General features: G+C 45.5%; 1 protein-coding gene across 3 annotated transcripts in view; it reads left to right on the forward strand.

Annotated features, from left to right (window-relative positions):
- The first annotated feature begins 15,222 nt into the window (after window positions 1-15,222).
- Window positions 15,223-21,286, forward strand: part of zbtb46 (zinc finger and BTB domain containing 46) — a 63,302-nt gene continuing 57,238 nt past the window's right edge. For 2 of the 3 annotated variants that reach the window (XM_084365569.1, XM_084365570.1), the window contains exon 1: window positions 15,227-15,456. The gene's annotated coding sequence lies outside the window, so the exon portion shown is untranslated. Of the gene's footprint in view, window positions 15,457-21,286 lie in introns of all 3 variants that reach the window. The other variant, XM_084365571.1, reaches the window with a different exon arrangement.

A 21,286-nucleotide genomic window follows, 5' to 3' on the forward strand; every position in this document is an offset into this window, starting at 1 on the left:
CTAATGGAAGGGGAAAGGTTTGTCTTTGTCAACTGCCTTCATGTTTTCTTGTTTATCTCAATTATTAATAAATGCTTGAATTGAAGGAAAGCACCAAGAGTGTGTGTGTTTTATGTGTGTGTGTGTGTGTCTACGTGTGCCTTTTCATGCTAGCTCTCCCGGCATTAACCTTTGCTGCCCCGCAGCGTCGTGTTTGTGAGTCAGCCGGCCAGGGTTGAGGCGTTTTGAGCCACGTCGCCTGGGGTCAGTTGGCCGGGAATGAATGAGCTGAAAGAGGATGCGCGTGGACTGGAAAGCCAGATCGCGATGGCCAAGTCCGATCCAGGGTGGCTGGCATGCAGCGCAGTCAGAGGCTCAGGGAGGAAGTTCAGGTCGGCTCGTGTCAAGGAAGAAAGAGGAAAGGTGCTCGAATTGATGTGTGCGTGTGAAGAATTTCGTCATATTTCTGGCGAAGTTCTAAAGGAAAGCACATTATCAGATAATCTGTTGTAGCTTTAAGAGTTTTAGAGCTTTTCTTATTTAAAGTAGAGAAACATACCAGTGTTTTTGCATATTTTAGCCAATTTCCAACAAATGTATTCATAGGAAGCATCTGGAAGCCTTTCTGCCTTCCAGACGCCTTTGCTTTTGCCACAAAACTAAACTCAATAACTGGAGACATGAAAATGACTTGAGATAATAAATACATGGCAATAAATATTTAATCATCTTCAATTTGATGTCACTATCTAGTTATCGTAGCGTGGGCTGTTCTGTACGTGCATGTGACAAATAGGTGTGTGATGTTTGACATCTACTTTGGCAATCGCTGTTAATGCGAGCAAGTGACCATGCATCATCGTGTGTGTGTGTGCGTGTGTGTGTGTGAGGGTTAAAAGGTGTGGTGGGAGCTGCGAGCTGAGGTCAGTTAGTTCCAGCCCCGAGGAGAGCGCCGCCGCGGCCTTGGAACAGTGTGGGGGTGGTTCACTTCCCCTTTCCCTGCCTCACGGCTTCCTGTGAGCACTATAACCGTTAACCACACCCTCCTCCCCTTGCCTACACCCCCTCACACCACCACCACCATCACACACCAGGCCCTAGAAAACACGGCTCATACGCCAACTCTCCCTCTTTCTCCTTTATTCCCTGGCCAACCGACACACACACACACACATAGACACACACTCTCCAACAATAGTCCTCTTCCCTCACATTGTAGTAGTTACACCTCTCTCTGCCCTCACAACCATCTCTCAGTTTCTCTCAGGAGCTCCAGTCAGAAAGAGAAGTGAACACAACTGTACGTAGGCATGTGTGTGCTTACGCCATCGTGGCTACGCAGGTAGGTCTGCACTCGTCATTCCTCCCGGTGCTAGTTTCTCATCGTATCACCAATAACGTACATCTCATTGAAAGACACCCTGAAGATCTTGTCTCTGCTCGGCAACAGCTGAGTCACCGCTGAATGATGTCTGTGATATTTCCCCGACCTAATCTCCAGAATAAATGTTGGCATTGTATCTTTCTGCAAGCCACAGATATTTTGAAACTTTACATGTCTTTGTGTTCAACTTTGTTGCAACATCGCTGTTTTTTTGTTCTGGATAGGTTTAGGCACAAAATACATTTGGATAGGGTTGGGAAAAGGTCGTGTTCTGGCTTATAATACCCATTTTGGATTACACAAGCACAGCTGGAGATGTCCCAACTTTGCATCAAAAATATCCATTATTTGTCCCACAAACACAGCTGGAAATTGTCCCCAGCTCTCCTTCAAAATATGCATTGATGTCACACTTAAAAATGTTGATATGTCGTAGTCCCTCCTCAAAAATATCCAGTGGTTTCACCCTGTCTCACACTGTGGCCACTGGCTTGGCAGCCTTCTCGCCTGTACAGTAGCTCCATCACCAGCCTCTCCAGCTCCAGAAATGAAAGCCAGGTCATAGACATCTAATGTGAACGTGATCTGACATGTTTTTTACAAATGTGAATACGGTACTGCCGATGATTCACACAAATGTGAACGTATCAGCGGTTTACAGGAACGTTAAACGTCAACGTTTTATCTCGACGACTGGGTTGGAGTTCCCAAAATTCCCCTTTGTCAGAAGAGATTGAATTATCTTTTATTTCGTGTTTGTGTGTGGTTGAATGAAATGACTAAAACAATAAAACAACAAATTCAAGGCACATCAAAAAGGGCCACTTCTTACTGTACCGTACCAGCGTTCCTACTACGCTCTGATCAGACATTAAGCTGCAGAAGAGCAGAATTCTGAACGAGATCTTCTGTGTCAGTGTGTATGCGAGTGGGCGTATATAAGCCTGTGGTCTGTGGAGGGACAGTAGAGATGTGTTGAAGAGTGTGTGTGTGTGTGTGTGGGGAGGTGTGCGTATACATTGTGAATGCGTGCGCACGGTGGTAGTGGTGTTTTGGGGGTGGGGGTGTCGGGTTGGTGGTTGAGGTCCACTCCTCTAAAGGGAGTGCTGTTCCCGTTGGGGAGAGGAGGAGTGGGGTGGAGTGCATGGAGTGAGTGTATGTGGGGGAGTGAGTGTGGGGGCAGCTAGGCCATCTGGACTGCGAGGAGGCTGAAGAAAGGGAGAGTGTGTGTGTGTGTGTGTGTGTGTGTGTGAGAGAGAGAGAGAGAGAGAGGAGGAGGGAGTAGGGATGAGAGAAGAGATGGGAAGAGGGAGGGAGAGTTGAAATTAAGGGTGTGGGAGAAAAGGATGGAGGTACGTGAAGTGCAACAGAGGGAGGAATGTTGCTCGTGGTCATTACGCTAAACACTCGTACAGTAATACTCGACATCCTGCTACATGTATTGATTTGAATTGATAGAGAGAAAAGTGCACACGGGCGTAGGAAAAGACATTTCAGTCAATATCATCGACAGTTTATTTCTACCCTGTATATCATGCCTAGCATTAGCCTGCCAAAGCACAACTTTTACTCCGCTCTTTGTACTGATACTAACATACAGAATGAAACACCAGTACTTTACAATGTCAGACTTACAAGAGTCAATAGAAATTTGAGTGTAACTTACCTGATCTTATCTATTCATTGGCAGAGACAGGAGAGTCTTGGTTACATGACTGTTGTTTATGCTCTGACAGAACTGCACTGTACATGAAATAATGTTTGTATTTGATCATGTAAAGTTATGTATGTATTGTGATATTTAAGTCAATAAACAAACTTATTAACTTGTGTATGAATTATTTTAAAATAGGCTTTATTTTAAGCAATATTTACTGTATGATAGATTATGACACACTCCAGTGATTATTGTTACAGCAGGATGTCTATCCATAGTGTACATACTGTATTTCTTGACAAGAGAGACACCAGAAAGACTCAGATGTGTTAATAACCCAACTTAAAGCAATAAAATGTGACTTCCCGCAGAAAGATGAGTGATTGTTGAGTCTCGTCCGCAGGTCATCAAATGACGCTTTGGGTTGCGTCCAACCCGAGCTGCCAACTCAGAGCATCAGTATTTGAGAATCTGCAGATGAGACTCACCGATCAACTATCTCACTCCAGGAAGTTACATTTTGTTGCTGTCAAGAGGACAATCTTAACTGGAAATGGTGGTCATGAGCCTCCGAAGACACATGACCAGAATTGATAATTCACATTCCAAAAAATGGAAATGGAAATGCCGGGACACCCACATACTGAGTTTGATTGACTTGAAATTTGACACACCAGTCAGGCTCTCAAAAGAGACAGTTGGACCTTAAAAGTGTGCAATTTTTAAAAATTTGAATAGACTGAAAAACAATATTATGACATCTAATTTTTCAGATTTTTGACCATATGACCATCACATTTTGTATGCAGCCTTGGGGGACTGAGCTACACAATTCTACAATAAAGAGCGAGATCGGTCAAAAAACATGACCATCATCAATCAAAAAGTTTTGCAAAGGGTGGAGCTCAGCAGGAAATTGGCGATAAATCAAGTTGTCTTAGAGCAATCTGGAAGTTCTGAGAGTTTCATTCGCATCTGCCAAAGGGGGAAGGGGCAAAAGGCAGAAATTTGAGAGCGCACATTGAAATGCCGCAAGCTTATTGATGATAATACAAGTGCGTGATTTGTCTCACTCCTTTTGTTTCTTTTCTTTTTTTCTGGCCTTTGTCTGGCTTTGCTGGAAAGTACAACTGAAGAGTGACTGGAAACGGGTTGAGAGAGATGGGGGATGACATGCAGCTAAGGGCAACAGGTCGGATTCAAACCCTGGGTCACTGCAGCGAGGACACAACCTCAGTACATGGGGCGCCCTGTCTCACTCCTTTGGAGAGAATTAAACTAGCTGAAGTGACTTTACTCAGCTTTGTGAAGCCTGAAAACAACTTACTGCTGCTTGTGGTTTTAATTTTGACCTACTGAGCTGCCTCCTTCTGTTGAGCACAAAAAGGTTTGACCCATAAGTTGCTACTTGCAGCTACATATCAATTAGCCATCACAACAAAATATATACAGTAGTAAGGCGCCCTACCTAAAAATCTGAATATTATAGGATAATAAAATGTAGTAGTAACGACACTGAGAGATAATTTCATCACTTATCTATTGAAGTTAGCATGCTAAACATGCTAGCCACAGGGTCTGACATCCTGTTTCTCCCAGCAGTGCAGAACCTTCCCCATAGTCTGACTAGCTGTATGGCTAACTGAGCTAACAAGCTAACAGCAGCTACAGTCATGGATGTATAATCAGAGTACAGTCAGCAGTAGTTACTAGTTACTCTAGTATGAGTATGAATTCAAGGTGTCCAATTCTTACGTATTGCACCTTTAACATCGTGCTGTATTAAAGTATTTTTGAACAGTTTTGGCACTTTTTGGCTGAATATCCGTCATGGCAGCAGCAGCAAACTTCCCTGGCTGGACTATGCTTCTGTGTTTCAGACTGAAAAAACCTGGCAGATGTTCTGGAGACAAATGTACCCAAACTAAAACTAGTTTCTAAATTTGATGTAAGAAACGGCCCTGTGGGTGCAGCGCTGCATTCCCTTTATAACTGCAGATTTTTTTTTTTTTTTTTTTTGCCATTTCACCTTAATTGGACAGCTTACAGTGAGTGTATAGACAGAGAGAGAGGCTGTGACATACAACAAAGGTCCCTCACCACCATCAAAACGATTACGTTAAAAGAACACGGTGTGAGTTTTAACCACCAGACCTTCAGGTAGATTTCAATGCCAGTTATCAAAGCTCGGGATTGGAGAGGCTAAACCTTCACTGATTGGTACCATACATACCTGACTACAGTACGTGTCGTCTGGCAGTGTCAGATGAATACAGTGAGTCATTCGGCAAATCAAAAACAATATCACACACTGCTTTCGGTCGGTTATACCTGTTCTGTACCACAAATAACCACTTTTTCTGTCAGTGAAAGCACAGCAGGCCTTTTTCACAGTCGACATTCTGTCTTGTCGTAAAGAAAAGCGCAGGTGTTACTAATAACATTAACCGTGACTCTGTTCACTGTTCTATTTAAGTGTCTCAGAAAGGCACGACAGCGTGACAGAGAGACAGCATATGCAATAAAGCACCCTGAAACTGAGGCAGCTAAATGGAATTCAGCCATCATTAATTCTATTATTTACACCTGTGATTTTCCTACTGGATGGATTAATGCGCACAGGGGCACCGATCAACCCTCTGCTCCTCCCACTCTCATAAACCTCTTCAGTGCCTGAATACAAGCTGGCCCCTGATTTGCCGCGTGTGCCAAATGGGAACCGGTACCCTCTTCGAGACAGGACCGCGTGATTAGAGTTCAAAAAAATTAACTCTTTAGTTGACACAGCAGGCCTGGAGCTTTCGGGGCCCTTCGCGGGGCAGTTGCCCAGCCTTATCAGTGGATCGTGATTGTTGGCACTTGATTAATGACGACTAATCTTCTAATTATGTTGCATTGCGGGATCGTTTAAATCTCTCGAGAGAATCAGACGTGACTGTAAAACGGCAGCGTTCTTTCATTTAAAAGTGAATGACTGCAGTTCGGTGTAAATTGCTCTCAATGAAAAACAGCGCCAACTGTACTCCAGCCAAGTGTGTGCGTGACGTACACAAGATGCTCGAAGACAGTCAGTTATCGGAGTGGTTTGTGTGTAAACAGATAAACAGGTGCATGAGACAGATGTGAGGATGGAGGTGAACTCCATTTTACTTTACAGTGACGGACCGCATGTTGTCAGGTTTTTGTTTTTTGAAGAGACCTCCATGTTGTCCTTGGATGATCGGCTGACCCCCAACCCCCCTGACCCTCACCCTCTTCAACACATTACATCCCACTCCCCCCCCCCACACATCAATATAACCTCCCCCAAGACCTTCCCTCCCATCCCTTCCTTTGCCCTGCTCTCCTCGGGCCCTCCTGGCTGCGGGGTCAGCCGGGGTCGGGAGCTCGTGAATCCCTCGTTCTCCCTCTCTGCTGACCCCGCTCTTGCTCTATCACATCTCTGTCCAACCTTCTCCTCCTCTCTGTCCTCCGTGCAAACGCTCATCCTTCCGTCTCATTATTTGACCCACTTTTCCCTCTCTCCCTTCTTTCAGAGTCTCCGCTCCTTCGCTGGCTCAAGCTGTTCTTGGATGGCGTATTGATTGGGGTTTCTATTCACCTTCACTCACATCCTCCCTCTCTCTCTCTCTCTCCGTCTCTGAGTCTCTTTCTCTCTATTCCTTTTGTTCCCCAGTGTACTGTAATGCTCGAACCTCTTTGATCTGTGTGTTTGTGTCTGTCTATCTGCTGCTTTCCTAAATGTCTCCATTTACTGTAAGCTCTACCGCCACGCTGAGCTCAATTTCTATTTCTCTCTCTCTCCAGCACACACACACACACGCAAACACAGCAGACAATGTCAGGTTGATGTTTGAAAAAAAAAAGAATGAGTCGGCCTCAGATGTATAACAAAATACGACTGTAGTCTGACTTGCGTCTCACATTTAAAACACTTGTCTGTGCTTGTCTCTGTTTCATTTCTGTGTGTGTGTGTGTGTGTGTGTGTGTGCGTGTGTGTGTCTGTGTCTACACATGACATAAGCCCACTGCACGTTAACCATGAGTCGCATGTGTGATGCTTGTTTTTCCCGAAGGCCTTCGGTGTTAAATCATCATTTCGAAGAAGGACTGCGCAGCTAAAAAAAAAAAAAGAGCACTTTAGGGGATTTACATACAAGCGGGTGTGTACAGTGTGAATACACACACACACACACACACACACATACTCACTCACTCGCAGAGCAAACACAAACAGCGCCAAGGGGAGGGGCCGTACTTTACCCCCACATAGCTGAAGGGAGAGGAGATGAGGTACAGGGGAAAAAAAAATTAGAAACCAAATTAGAGGAACTGGTCAGGCGAGGAGGAGAGGCAGAGAGGAGTTGGAGGGGAGGGAGGCTTGAAGGAAAAGGAGGGCTAGGACAAACAGAGCCAGTGACCTGAGGAGGGAGTGTCTGAGAACCTACCCAGCATGCAACAACACGGAGGCTGCTGAGAGGACAGAATATCAGAGTTAAAACAGCGAGGGCAGCTCACAGAGAAAGCCAGCGAGCGCACAATGTCGAACGCGTGTGCCGCTGCGAGTCGTCTTTGTCCGGCCGTCGCCCTCTGACCCTTCCCTTGTTTGCGAGTGTCTATTCTTACATGGCGGGGCCTAAATGATCCTAACAAAAGCCTTTACTTGTGTCCACCCTTATCACACCCTGCCCCCGCCGGCATGCGTCATCGTCACCCCCTCACACCTCAGCGAGACGAGGCCTGAACACACATACGCCTGACAGCAAGATAGGATTTTTTGGAAACGCACACAACACGCCGCGACCCCCACCCCCTCCTCCTCTTCCCCGATGAAAAGCATCTCCTGACTGGTGCATCCCACGCCTTCCCAGTCAGTCTCTCCTCCTCAAAAAATCTTGGAAATGTTTTAAGTCAGAGCGAAGAAGAGTCAGCAGGGTGGAGCTGGAGGAAAAACACTTATCACATTATCGTCCTGATGACTCGGCTTCCTCCGGTTTCTCAGTACAGTATAATCGTCACGCTCAGAAACATGACAGACACTCCAGCATAATGAGTGATGAAAATCCCCCCACATAAGACAACCCTTCCTCGGCGTGAAGACAGTCAAACTGGTATACTTACACATTACAACCTCCCACAACCGTGACCTCCGCCCCCATCCTCTTCTAACTCTCTCCCATTCTCCCGCTCTCTCATCCTCTCTGCAGCTCCTTCTCCCTTTCTGTCTCCCTGTCTTCTATTGCCTCATCTCTTTCTCTTGTTGGTGTAAGTAAGCAGCTTAAACACCTACAGGGTGTGACATTGGGGCCCCACGCGCCTCCAAATGCAGTCAGTGCGGGCGGGAGAAGGCAGCGCTGAAAAGGAGAGCGTTTCATCCGTCTATTCTCTCCACCCCGCTCCGCCTGGCATCGACGGCGCGAGTGTGGTTAAGGCAAAGCCAAGGCTGTCCCCTCACATTAGCCAGGGCTGAGCCAGACAAGCCGTCAACTGCCACCCCCCCCCACACAAGACTGTCCTCCACTGCTCATCTCATCATCCCCCCCCCACCCCCGACTCTTTCTCTCTGTCTTTCTCATCCTCTTTTCCTCCTCTCCTCTCCTCCGCTCAGCTCAGCTCTGCCATGGGCACCGGTCCCCAATCTCCAAGGTGATTATGACAAAAACGAACGACCCCCAAGAGACGGGGCCAGCAGAGATAAGAGAGAAAGAAGAGGATGGCAGAGGGAGAGAACGAGGAGGAGGAGGAAGGGATTGGATGATGTAACAGGGAATTTTGGCTGTGCATTATGATTTGGGTTGAGAGTTTCAGAACCAGCAGCTCATATCAGCCCGTATCTATCTATATCTCTATCACCATCATTTTCAAATTATTTTCTGCAGAAAGAAAGAGGACAATGATGGTAGGTAGGTAGCAGTGGTGCAAAGTAATTGAGTATCTTTGGGAATGTGTTCTACACTGTAGAATTTGAGGTACTTGTACTATACTTGAGTATTTCCATTTTATGCCACTTTGTACTTAAACTTGATATTTCAGAGGAAAATGTTGGACTTTTTCCTCCACTTTAGTTATCTAACAGCTTTAGTTACTCATTATCTTAGAATGATTTTACATTTTAAAAAGGGAGAGACGGGCTGTTCTTTTCTTTAAATACCTTAAGTGTATATTTTTGCTACTATCTGTGTAGTTCAACTTCGAGCCCTTGCCAAATGCTGATTTAGCTGATTTAGAGTCCATTAACTAAAATTATCAACAGAATGTGAAGAAATAGCATATCTACTGAAGTTAGCATGCTTACCCGCTAGCCACAGGGCCTGAAAACCTCTATCGCCTAGCGGACCAAGGCTCCTGTGCTAGCAGTGTAAACATCAACACTCCCCTGGAATTCTGGCTAGCTGCATGGCTAACTGAGCTAACAAGCTAACAGTAGCTACAGTTATGGAAGTATAAACAGAGTACAGTTAGCAGTAACTCTGGTCATATGCTGGCCCTATTTGTTGGTGTATGAACTCAACAGATGTCCAGTTCTGACATACATATTCTGACTTTAAGCCTCCAGCTAAATATCTCTTTATTATACATAATACTGGAGTTTTTAAAGTCTGTGGCGCTGGTGCACCAGTAGCTATCGGTTTGTGGAATTACTCTCACTACCTGCTAACTACTACTTTTTTACTCATCCAGGAGTTATGGGACAATATTATCATTACCTTCGAGCTGTGTATCCGGCCAACTGGTGAATGTAAGTCCAGTGTTTACCCGTTTTTAGCTCTGTTTTTGGTCTCTACCAACTCCATAGTTACAGTTTAAAAAGCAAACTACTGAACTACTAAAATGCAACTACTGTGTCTGCAGTTTGGCGAGATTTTTCACTGCAAACGGCTGCCTGCTTTGACCGTAAACATTGTTACGAGAGTGGTGAAAGTGAACCAAAACAGTAATTTTGGGTCCGGACAGCTAAACAATGAGCTGAAACTAAAGCTCCATAAAGCTTCATGGAGCTGCAGAATCAGATGATAACCCTCTGTACGTTCATCATGATGATGGATAGATAGATAGATAGATAGATAGATACATAGATAGATAGATAGATAGATAGATAGATGCTGGACATACTGTTCATAATAGCATAGATAGATGGTGAATAACACAAATAAGATCTAGTCCCTCCATAAAGGTCAAAGATAATTTGTTGTGGTATGAAATGGGGTCGTGACCCCACACGGTCAGCGGGGTCAAATCAAACCACGGCACTGAGCCCAAGGAGGTCATTAAAGAGACAGAGGGGCCTGATGGGGGGGAGGCTGAACGGGGAATGCTGTTAACCCCTTCCCCCTGCCTCCCTGCAAAAATGAGAGGAAGCAATGGGAAGGAAATGCAGTGGAGGAGAGGAGATGAGAGGTCATATTATTGTAGCATAGCAACCCAGGTTTCAGTGTGGGTTGAGGCAAGCAATAATATATAATATTGCTGAGAGGTTAGACAGCTTAGAAGAACCTTTCAAGATGGATGTGGAAAGAGAGGTGCACTTTCTGTGCTGAAGAGGGGGAGGGAAGGTAGGAGAGGGGGTGGGGGTGAACCGAGTCGGTTGAAAAAAAAAAAAAAAAATAGCCCAATCCGCCCATCTCCATCTACTCCCCTCTTCTCTCTCTCTCCTTCTCTGTAAGTCTCCTTCTCTCTCTCTCTTTCTTTTCCTCCCTCCCTCTCCCTCCGCTCTGTGCATCATTAAAACAAGCAGAGTAGTGTTCAGAGCGTGGGGCTGCACTGAGACGGTGACCTCCACAATAAGAAGATGTTCTTGCTTCGGGGAAGAGAAGGTTGTTTTGTACTCCTCTCTCTCTCTCTCTTTTCTCCTACTACTTCCAATAGAGTAAATGAGATTTGGAGGGGGGTAGGATAGTGGAGGAAGGGATCAAGAGGGTAGACATGCAGAAAGAGAGACGGAGATAGCGAGATGCAGAGGGAGAGAGGGCGGTCTAATGTAAGACTCATAACACTGAGAGCCAGTATATGATAAACAGGGAAAGATCTGAATTCCCCTGAAGTAAAGTGGCTCGGAGGGTTAGAGTGAGGCAGACAGGGGCTGAAACCTCAGAAATCCAGGCCATGAAAAGCCTGAATTTAAGTCTGCCCATTTTTTTATTCGCGAGGAAGATTATTCCTGCCCTGAACTGGGGAAAATACATGTGTTTTCTGCACACATTCAGATGGACACGGCGAGGTCAGCCAGGAGTCGTCCTTATCAAAAAACACAACGACTTGAGGGATGACTAGCGCGCTATCTGCATCCTCGTCCAGAGGCATCTTTCCATCATATGCATACAATGGACACAAAGGCCCGCCGCTGTAGGGAGGACAGGAAGTCCTATGGGTGACACGAGGACAGGCAGTGGCGTGAACAGCCCCGGCCCACCCGCTCCCCTCCCTCCCCTCGTCCTCCCCCCTTGCATGTCGCCTTCACACAGGAACAAAATGTGTGGGCAGCGAGCACAAACACATTTTCTCTATCCTCCAGATGATTATACATCCTTTAAATCCAATAACCTCGATTCATTCTGCTTCTCCCGGTGACATTCTTCATTGGAATTCATTCATTTGCACTTTCTTTGAGAAATCTGCTCATTCTTTGGATTCCTTTCCTCCTTTATTAATGCTGTCCTTCCTTCCTTCCATTCCTCTTGCCCCTCAATTTTTTTTCCGTCCTCTCCTCCTTCCCTACCATTGCCTCCCATACTCTTAATTTGCTCTTTCTCTCCGAGGGAGGACTCTTTATAAAAAGCCTTGTCGTTTCCCGATACTGATTTGAGTATCACTAAGCTGCACCTTCACACATATTGTTGCCTCACACCTTGTGCCAAATATTCCTTTGTAAAGCCTTCCCCCATCCCCTGCCTGCACCTGGTAGAGATAGTGTGCTTTCAGCTGCAGGCTCTGCTTTCTATACAAGCAGGGCTAGGATGGCACAAGCAGCACACAGCTGTTCCCCTTGGTAAATTGATAGTGAAGGGTAGTGGATGGGGCTTTGAAAGCGCCTTGTGCTATTTTTATGACAGTTGTAGATTTTTTTGCTGTTTAATTCGATGTGACCAATTACGCCGCTGCGTTCCTCAGCAGGGGGGCACTCCAGGAGAGCAAATTAATGCTTGACTTCAAAAAGTTTTCCTAAAGTGCGTTTACATACCTCATCCGTTTGTTGCCGTTCAAACACGAGCCGTCATGAACGGACCTGGTCTCGCTTCCTGCGCCGAGCAAAAAAAAAACGTGCGCGCGCTTCTCTTATCTGTGTCTGTTTTCTTTTTATGCAGTCGCTCTGGCCTCGGTGACAAACTTTAAAAAACTGACAACAACATGCTGACTTTCATCAAGTTAAACTCAAGTGGGGGAATGCAGAACACACCGGAAGAGTGACTGTCCCTTTTGGTGCGCGGCAGCAATTCAGCCTGATTCACTGACCCCCTTCGTCAATGCAAACACACCGCAACACACCCATCACCTTGTGTTTCAAGGACTCTTTGTGAACACAAGTACCGCACACACACACACACACACACACACACAAACACAAACACACACAGGGGCACCACCGTACAGAATTCTCGCTTTCCCCTCATACCTCTCCTCTCTCTCCTGAGTGGATTGCCGTGATGAGTGTTCCTAGGACTGAATACATGTGTAAGTGGCCTAATGATGCCTAAACCCATCCATGAGCAGACAGAGGGAGAGAGAGAGTGAGGGAGGGAGGGAGCGAGGGAGGGAGGGGAGGGTTTGAGGAGGTGTTGTAGAGAAGGCCGGGGTCAGGATTGTCGTGTCAGGCGGATTGGAAGGCCACGTTGGCGTGAGGGAGCACAGCTTTGAGTAAAGCAGCTTGTTTCAGGCGGGGATTGTGTTTGCGGACCCTACTCCGAGAGAGAGAGAGAGGGAGAGTGTGTGTGTGTGTGTGTGTGTGCGTGTGTGTGAGAGAGAGAGAGCGAGAGAGAGATCTGTGCCTGGGCATTACAGACCTACAGCCTTAATCCACATGGCCTGACATTCTCCGTTATCCAGCCCTCGGCAGCCAACTTCCCAGACTGATGGAGGCACGGCTCTACCCCCTGCTGCGTCATGCCACACATCACTCTCTCTCCACACACACACACACACACACACACACACACACACACTGCATGTTTTGCTGTGCCACCCGCTCTCTTCCGCATTAACTTTTTCCCACTTCCTCAAACCTACAACGATTCCTGGTCACAGCGCTGATGCTCTCATTTCCTAAGAAACAAGCCCCCCCACAGTTCCTCATTACTGCAGACGTTCACACACAAGGAGGAACTATATGAACTCAAACTCACACTCACTTACAAACAAAGCACATTTACTCTAGTGTTGTACTGAAGTGCTAAAGTGAAGTACTTGAAGGTATACATTTTATGATGCTACATATCAGAGGAAACATATTGTACTTTTACTTCACGACATTTATCTGACAGATATACTCGCTAGTTGCTCTCCTGTTTATGACCTTGTTAGAAAAACACATGATAAACTAATTAAATACAACACATTGTCAACAAAGACACCCCATAATGACACAAAGAGTGATTTTTTCCTGCTCAACTTCTCTTCAAACGCTTTTTAAAAAAGCAACTGAAAAAAGCATAAAATGGCTCCATCCAGCTTGTCTACTGCAATCCAAGTCTCCAGAAGCCCAGAGATCCCAGATCGATTTGTAAAAATACTATTTTCATCCTCTCATGAACCAAAATCTTCACTGTAGCTGCTGAGCTAAAAGTGTTAGCGAAAACCACGTCTGATGTGGGTGCACGAGCGCGGCCGTGAGACTCGGATTACGCCGGACGAGCTGTACGGAGCCACTTTATGCTTGTTTCTGTTATTTTTAATAACCTTTTCAAACAAGTCCCCATCTACTTCAGTCGTTTGGAAGATTTGTGCAGCGCTGTTTTGCTGCGTGGAGGTGAGTAGATAGGGATTGAATTTTCATTTTGGGGTGAACTTATCCTTTAAATAAATATTCAACACTTCAAAACAGAACAAAGATGAGAAAAATGAACATACATTTGCGTAACTGTTTTTACCTTCCCTGTCAATCATATCACGACTTTCTGACCCTGCAGAGGGTCGTGACCCCTGGGCTGAAAACCACCAGGCTAAACTTTATATGAAGTGGCTGAAACAGCTCCACCTTGATCAGCTACAATCAGAGAAAGCTGCTTAAATGAATGCATAAGTCTAGATAATCTCTTGAAATGTCTTCATTCAAAACATATGAGTCACAGGGTACTTTTACTTTGAATATCATACGAATATTTAGCTGATAATACCCACCCTCTTACTCTTCGCCTTCAGGTACAGTCCAGACCGTATAATATCAGGAAGTCCTATTACAATACGTGTTTTGTATCTGTTAAAGAAACACACACCGCTTCCCACATCTTCCTCTCTTTTATTCTCTTTCACGAGCTTCAAAAACACTTTGTCGCCTCATGATTTCCCCCCGTAACTTGAAAACAAAGCGTTAAAAAGAAAAATCCATCCAGCGTCAGAGGGAGAGATCTGGCTTTTGTGGAATTACCCCAGACTTTCTGTCAAAATTTGGCCTGCATGCTGCACATCACATGCCTCTCAAAGGTGTTTTCCAGCCCGTACAGTGTCAGACCCGTAAATGTCACTCCTCTCCTCTGTACTGTATGTGACTGGCTGAGGTGTTTTCTTGTTGTTGCCACAAGAGGGGGTAAGTTACAGTTAGCCCCTGGTCCTCACTGAGCCCTATGGCAACAGACGCACAAGCCAGAAGCCCCCATGAGCCACACAGGACTCATGACAGCCCCCCCTGCTTACATCACAACACACACACATCTTTATTATTGATATTAGATTTAGGATTTATATTATTAATATCGTTTTTTTTTTTCACTATCACTATATAAAATGTGAGTGTCTCTGATGAGAGTGGGACTCGTCCTAGATCAGATGGATACGCGCGGTGTGTGCGTTCACGTTGTCTCATTTCCTGACTCTGCCCAGAGAGAGAGAGAGGGCGAGAGAGAGAGAGAGAGAGGAGATACGGGGACACGGAGAGAGAGTGTGTAGGGGGAGAGTGAGATAGAGAGAGACGGAGAGAGAGAGAGAGAGAGAGAGAGAGAGAGACATGCACAGAAGAGGAGGAGGAGGAGGAGGGGGAGGCTCCTGATACCAAGACACGGAAAAGCAGGGGAGGGAGAGAAAGAAAAAAAAAGGGGCTGGTGGAGGAAGAAGAGCGGGGAGTGGGAGAAAACAGGGGGAATAACACTTCAAGAAAAGCACACAGAGGAGAGGAAGGACAGTACCTAGCGCTTTGGACATCCCCTCCTTTCTTCTCTCAGGCTGTCACAGGCAGATTGGACTCCGAAGGACCGACACCGCGTCCACCCCAGACCCCATGGGGTAACAGGTATGTCTGACTTCCTCATTATATTAGTAGTGTTTTATTGTACAGCGTTTGAGCCTCACATGTTCGAGGCTTTCACTGAAGATGACGGCGGCGGACGCGGCAGGATTTCCCATGCCTTTATATCATGTCAACAATTAGTTTTCTCCGGCTCGCGGAGCCATCGCGTCTCCAGCTGATAGTTGGTGGGCGCGCACAGGTTGGAGACATGACACAATGCAACTCTTCGCAATCGTTGGCCATCGGGGGGGCGCGAGAGAGAGGGGGAAAAAGCTACTGTACGAAGGCCTGTGTGTCTGTCTTCTTCTTCTTCTTTTTCTTCTTCTTCTGATTCCACTCCGTTGGCATCACGTTGGCCACGGCGCGAGTGTATTTTGACAGCTAAATACCCGAGCGAGTGAGCAGGCGACAGTCTGAAAGTACGCCTACCTGTTCCATACGTGACAGCCAGCTGTCTATTGCGCTTGTTGATATTTGGAGAAGCTGTCATCCCGCGGACGGGATTTCGCACATTTGTACATTTCACACATTATGGAAGCTGATGAGGGAACACAGGCAATTTAAGAAGGAAGAAAAAATATATACAAAAAAATAAATTAAATAAAAACGCGACTGATTTGTGTTTTCTCGCGTGCGCTTTAACGAAACTGCTCCACGATCCGATGACAATGCTGAGAAAAACCCTCCCAAGTTCGCAGAATATCATCCTGAATGAATGAACACACTTTTCAGGAGACCCCTCTCCTCCGTGTGCTCAGGTGGATTTTGTGACACTTGCAGACACATGAGTCATTCTCTGCCGGGGTTCATCCCGGTTTAATGAAACCCACCGGCGGATCCTGGTTAAAGTTTTTCTTTTTTTTTTTTTGGACAGCATGACAACCTCATTGCCACATCGGCCCGAGGGAAATTGCCACGCACAGATATCGTGCCACACGAAACACGGGGCTGATGCGCCGTGCGGCCGTCTGGAGGGGATTCAAAATGAAAGCGCTCACGGGCTGAAAGACAAGGGCTTAAACCCTCCTCCTCCTTCTCCCCTCGATTAACCTCCAAAAGGGGGATTTCTCCAGCTGGAAATTTCTGCTGCGTCAACACCCAACCCGAGAGGACCAGACAAGACAGAGTAGAGAGAGGGTGGGGGGGTGATTTTGTTTGCAGATGGTGCTCTCGGGTCATTTTTATGTTCTTGTGTGTAGTAGTTGTTGATCATCATCTGATCCGTATTGAGAGTTGAAAAGTGTGGCGTCAAGTGTTTTCTGTTCACTGGCGACTGGAGCTGAAAGCGTCTCTCCCTCGCCGCTTCTCTGTCTGCCTCCTCCTGAGCTGTGTGTGTGTGTGTGTGTGTGTGTGTGTACATGTCTGCTGTCTGCCCTCTCAAACCGGTCAGTTCCGTCTTCCTCCATTTTCTACCATGCTTTACCATGCGAGGAGGGGGAACAACCCCACTTGATCCTCTGCAGCCAGGTGTGTCTTCATCAGATGATCAGTGTCTCCCTCCTCTCTAATGATTATCTTTGCACTGGTGGCTGTGATGGTGATGGTGGTGGTGGTGGTGGGGGGGGGGGGGGGGGGGGGGGTTTCCAAACTTTTTCAGAAACTTAAGATTGACAAAGGGAGCTCTTTCTTTATATAAGGCTTTTTAATTGTTGCACCTTATTATAGCCTTGCTGTTTCAAATGAAAGCCATCAGTGGAGAAGACACTCAGCCATTGTTGTAGTAACTTTAATGAAAGTGCCAACCGGTTTGCAGGAGGCTTAGGGTGGAATCTGCTAATGAGTGTTTGTATTAAGTTATTTTCGAGGAACGTTACAGAACCCGGCGAGTCGCCTTTGGTTGTAACTTCAACAGCCAGTCAGATCTTTGAAGACATTTTCCCTTTGTTTGAAAGTAGCTAACTGGATCTTTGGGATTAAGAGACCATCTAGTGATTTTTTCCAAATTGTCTTATAGGCCTCGCTGGATTTGTCTGGTTGTTTTGTCCTTCCTACTACAGAGTAAACCCTCCAAAGTCTTTTATTCAGTAATTCAATTAGTCTTGTGCGTGCGCGTTTGCATGCTCATCCATCTGCGCACATTGTGTCCTCACGAGCAGAAGATGGCATATCCACCAACCATAGCATTAAAACAAATAAACTCGCCACCTTGGCATGGATTATCTCCCGGGATGCTTTGTGTCTGCGGGGTGTGGCCCCCACTGAGGTTGCTTCCCCGAGGTGGGGATGTGTAGTTATTACAGTTAAGAGGAGCAGTGGACATGAATGTGTGGATGAGTGTGTGTGTGCGTGTGTGCGTGTGTGTCAGCACCTTCTCCATCTGCGTGTTCCGCGGGGAAAATATAATACAGACCAAGACAACAGCTACAAGGATGAGTGGAGGAGGGAGTGTAGGCGAGATCGGCCGAAAGATGGAAAAAATATTAGCTGCTCGTGCGCTCGTGGGATTGCAACGGAGGATTCAAAGCACTTTTCCACTCGTGTTATCTCTCATGAATGGAGCCTTTTTAGAATTGATTAAACAGGATCAGCGAGTTAAATTTACCTTTAGGTTTTTTTTTCTCTCGCTCAAAGCCAAACTTTGCGCGCCGGTGTTTGTTGAAGGTGTTGGAGGTTGTAACGCTGAATTTTGTCCACACGTACGCGGTGTGTGAGTTTGGAGGTGTGGTAAGGTGCAAAAAAAGAGGGTGAGAAAAACAAACAGAGGGGTTTGGTTTTAGGTGGTAGGCAGGTTCGCCGCTCGTGACACTTGCCTCTTTGCTGTGTGTGTGTGTGTGTGTGTGTGTGTGTGTGTGTGTGTGTGTAAGCCTGCTGGTATGTAGGTGGTGTTCAGTCCTCCCATGCAGGTTGTGGGCTGAACTGTGTGGTAGCAGGTTATTCTGCTTTGGGGAAGGAGCGTACTACTCCCTCATGTGTGTGTTTCTGACAGCATGACAATAAACTGTACAGTAAGTTATCTCATCTGGAGTACACCCTCTAGAAATACACGAAAGAGGGCAAACGCTCCATAAAGACACATTTGTTCCCTGTTAGCAAACCTTGTACTCCATTCACTTCTCTGTCTCTATCTCTCTGCCAGTTTTCCTCGTCCCGATCCCCCCTCGGAGCTCACTTGTTAATGGGAACACCTGCTTGGCTAACACACTGCAAAATGAACCGTTTACACTTGCATGTACACATCCTCCCCGACACGTCTCTCCGGAGTTTCCTGACAACTCTGTCTTCTATCTGTCAGGTCGCGAATATTATCATTCTCGAGTCTGATTGGGTGTCGAGACAGTTTGGCTCACATTAACCCCCCGAATCCAAACCGGCTCCATCCTCTCCTCCCCCACACCCCCTAATAACTCCCAGAGCTTTTTAGCTTAACTGCTTCTATAGCTCTTTGTGCAGTGCTGAATACAGGTGTGCCTAATCCCCATGGGGTTACACGGATGCTGGGGGGGATTTGTGTGTTTGCGTGCATGTGTGTGTGTGTAACAGCTGTCTTCCCTATACCACCTATCTGACATGCTCCCCCCACGCTCCCGCACCAGCGAAGAGAACAGGTGAGTATAAGCCATCCCCACCCCATTGTACACACACACACACACACACACGCAGAAACACTCTCCACCACCCCACTTGTCTTTTCACGTAGGTGTTAATATTTCATAGCTGTGTGTGTGTGTGTGCGCACGAGATAGGATGTCAATGAAAGCAATAAGCTCTCTTGTTCTTTCCTTTCATTCTTTTGTCCCCCGAATTTTAAATTGGAAGGTAATTTGCAGCTTTTGTTTTAAATTTCTAATCTACGCGTAAGAATTGAAAAGTCCAGAAGCAAAAATTATAAATTCGATTGTTGCTAAAAATAAGCGCAGGAGGGGGTTTTGTGCAGGGAAAAAGGCAAGATGTCAATTTCCTTTTTTTTTTCTTTTTCTTGGGAGTTGTTGATATTGCAAAACACCTTTTTGGATCACACATTCCTGAGGAAGCAGATGAGGGATTTCAGCTTGTGTGCTTTCATCAGGGTGTGTTTTTCTTTTATTTAGGAATGCGGAGCAGATCGGCTCTTTCCAACGGGAGCCTCGTGATCACACAATGCTTATCAGCGTCATGAGTTATTTTCTTGAATTTATGACTTTTTCTTACATCAGTTATCAATTGCTTCAATGTCCAAAGTGGAGCCAGCCTTGAAATCTAATCAGCCGCTCTCCTCCTCAACGCACTCCTAATTGTTGGTTTTATATGCTTTGCGTTTTCATTTGTTCAGGGCTGTCAAAAACATATTGCAACAAGTGAAGTGATGGCGGCAGTTATTTTTTGCACGTCAGGTAATGAAAGCCAGAAAGAGAACATGCACATATTATCCTTTCAATTAGGTTTCTGTCTGGTGCTAATGAAATAACAAAGGAGGGGGTAGAAAAAATGATATATTTCTTATTGATAATTTTCCTCAGCAACAGTTCCCTATTTATATATGTATATATATATATATATATATATATATATATATATATATATATATATATATATATATTCATGGCTTTCCATTTTCTATCAACTGTGATTTTGTAAACTGAGAAAAACCTCAGGGTAATGATTCTCTGAGTGAAACCTTAAAGGGGCACTATGCAGTTTTGGAGAAATTTAAACTCGGTATTTAAATATTTACAATATTAATGAGGTAATAATACAAACTTAGAAATATTTTTTTCCATAAGTGAATAAACAAGCTGTTCTCAGAGGAAAATAAGGTCCCCAGAACATAGTTTGAAGCTAGAAAGGTGGCAGGGTCCGCCATATAAGACGGTATAAAATTCAGTTGTCGTTTAAGGTCAGTTTGTTTATTCAGTTTATTCAGTCATGAAAACGAAGAGAGTTTGTTTATTTAGTTTTTTTAGGCATACAAGAATCAGTCAGTGAAGATCCAAAACTACATCGTGCACCTTTAATATTCCTGCGGGAATTATGACAGAAACAGTATTAAGTTAAGAGATCACATTGAGTTGCGTTCACAAATGAGCATGTTTTTAAACATCAGCCACTGATGTCGCTACTCCCTGGTAATGAGCTGACATGGGACCGATTACCCACCGTTTGATTTGCATTCTTTTACCAGAAACTCGCTAAATATTTTGCCTTCTCTAAAAGACTTGATGCTAAATTATTCACCAATTTTCAAATCTTTTTGCAAATGGTAGTGTTTGTCCTTGCATGGCTCCGGCTTATTTGGCTCACACGTGCAAGTTAGGCATCCTGAATGCAGTATAATTACCTACAGTAGCAGGACAGGACTGGTAAACCAGTGGGAAACCAACTGTCTACACAAACACGCACACTTATTCAAAGTACTCCATTGACAAGATAGTTAGAGTCCTCAGCTCTCCACTTTGCAGAAAGATCTCCATTTTTTAGGCAAATTTATAAAAACTATTAAGAACTTGATGGTTTGAGCCTCTCTGTTGAAGTCTGGGGTTTGTAGACTGCTGAAAGCCTTGTATAAGTACGCGGTTGTTAGTTGTTATTTTCCCCGTGAAAGAGTTTGTCTTTTATACACACAGTGTGAGCATTTGATGAGAAATTGAGCAGCTTTGAGCAAATACATCTTTAGAAACAGTCAACTAGCCCCGGGCTGTGGCTGGTGAGAGATTTCCATATCAAAGCTCAGGTGAGAGAGGGAGACAGGGAAGGCAGAGCGAGGAAGGAAAAGAGGGAATGTGAAGGAGAGAGTATATGGGGGGGACGGAGGGAGGAGGAGGAGGAGGAGGAGAAGGGGGTGATGAAACAGACATCCACTCCAAAAGAGTGCTAGCCCTTGTTATTCTGTCGCTTTTTTGTGCAGCACAGTTTAGTC

The sequence above is a fragment of the Pagrus pagrus genome (assembly GCF_965226575.1).
Source record: "Pagrus pagrus genome assembly, chromosome: 11".
NCBI lineage: Eukaryota > Metazoa > Chordata > Actinopteri > Spariformes > Sparidae > Pagrus > Pagrus pagrus.